This window comes from Egretta garzetta, unplaced genomic scaffold (genome assembly GCF_000687185.1).
Source record: "Egretta garzetta isolate BGI_Z169 unplaced genomic scaffold, ASM68718v1 scaffold46, whole genome shotgun sequence".
Taxonomy (NCBI): Eukaryota; Metazoa; Chordata; class Aves; order Pelecaniformes; family Ardeidae; genus Egretta; species Egretta garzetta.
The window spans coordinates 9,549,462-9,551,150 of record NW_009260268.1 but is presented as its reverse complement, the minus strand read 5'-3'; the positions used below and the strand labels follow the sequence as shown (position 1 = coordinate 9,551,150).

Genomic DNA, 1,689 nt, shown 5'->3' with positions numbered 1-1,689 from the left:
TTGCATACTGACCACTGTGCTTAGGTGGGCACATTCCACAACAGCCCTTGGCTATTGTGTTGTTATCTGTCTCCCCCCACATCCAGTGGATGCATCCTTCAGGACCAGACACAGACCAGATGCATCTATCACCACGGCCACAGGTGGGTATCACTGGAAAGAGGTCAAAGGAGGGGGGGCGCAGAGACGAGGGGGGAGCACACCACCACAGGGGGTGGGGGTTTAGCAGCTTTCATCATGCTTATTCCTTGTATTTCCAGCGCGTTGCCGTTGGAGAGGCGTGTGGCACTGCTCTGTCTGGAAACACCTCAGTGCTTGAGATCTTGGTAATACCTTCAGGAGTCTGCGTGTGCACACATCTGTGTGGCTTACCCTGGAGGGTCAGCTCGCATCAAAACCGTGCGGGTTTCCTTACAGCCTTGCCTTTGCCTGCGCTTCCCTTAACGCAGCGGGTCTGAACCGAAGAGGTAGGTAGGTGGCCACAGGGCTGCGCCGGCTAGGGAGCGCGTGGGGCTCCTGGCCGCGTCAGCTTGCTGGCGGGGCGGGAAGGCAGCCGGGCCCGAGGCTCAGCCCTGCGGCAGCAGAGTCCGAGCTGCTCTCGGGGAGGCAGGAGGAGCATGTGCGGGGCTGGGACTTGCAGCATCCCCAGTTTCAGGATGGCGGGGCAGGCTCGATGCTGTTCTGGTGGGAAGTGCGTCCCACTGCGGCTTTATAAATGCTTCTGTCCTGAGGCATGAAGTGTAGCTGCTTCTAGGTGGTGGTACTTTTGGGGAAGGAGCTGGTCGGTGTGTTAGCCAGCCAAGGCCTGGCTTTTCAGGAAGAAAATACAGAAAAAGTTTAAGTAATAGCGCTCTATCCCTTCAAAATGGAGGTAAGTTGGGGGGCTGCCTGACATTTTAAAATATGAAAGAAAGACTTGAGGTAAGTAGCTGAAGCTTTGGTTGCCCCAGGCCTGTGCAGTTTCTTGTTCTTTTCTAGGTGGAGAACTGTGAGGTGCAGTGAGCGCCCCTTGAAGGGCTGAAGGGGAGGCTCTGCAGACCGCTGCGCCCGTGACGTGGGAGGAGGGCAGCTGTCCACCACAGGCTCCCCGTCCGCCGCGCAGCTCTCCCCGCTGGGCGAGGCGCGTCAGCAGCCGCAGCCGCTTTCACCCTCGCTGCCGAAGGAACCTCCGAAGCAGCGTCCAACACAGGAACGTGCTTCCCTGTGCAAGAGAGGTGTAAAAGCACCCATCACCTGGAACTGCTCCTTGCCAGGCTTGAGCAACAGAAACAAAGCAGAGATGGCGATGCTCTTATGGGGACGAAACAAATCTCGCGTCAGCTGAGGTGTTTAAAACGAGAAAGAGCTTGTGCTTGTTATTTTCGAAGGTGCCTATTCCCAATCCTTAGGTAAAGCCTGTCTCATTCCACTGTACGTGGCGGAGTGCAGTAAGTGGAGATTAAGGTCAACTTCTCATTTCTGTCCTGTTGGGACAAAGTTGTTTCAAAGGAAACCCGTTGAACCAAAGCACAGGTCCAGGGCACAGGCGCGCTTGTTCCTCCTCAGGCAGCGCAACCAGGTGTGCATGTGCTGGGCTGGTGCTCGGGCTTGCTGTTTTGAGAGAGAACAGTGGGATAGAACAAGCCTGGAAACTTGAAAGTTGGCGAGCGGCCCGGCTGGGGGCATGCTGGCAGAGGCAGGCTGCGTCGC

At 56.8% G+C, this 1,689-nt stretch overlaps 1 protein-coding gene across 3 annotated transcripts in view; it reads left to right on the top strand.

Annotated features, from left to right (window-relative positions):
* The window catches only part of TMEM165 (transmembrane protein 165), a 13,794-nt gene extending 12,116 nt beyond the window's left edge, over positions 1–1,678 (top strand). For 2 of the 3 annotated variants that reach the window (XM_035897800.1, XM_009642386.2), the window contains exon 7: positions 261–1,678. The gene's annotated coding sequence lies outside the window, so the exon portion shown is untranslated. The remainder of the gene's footprint in view (positions 1–260) is intronic. The other variant, XM_035897802.1, reaches the window with a different exon arrangement.
* Positions 1,679–1,689: the final 11 nt, after the last annotated feature.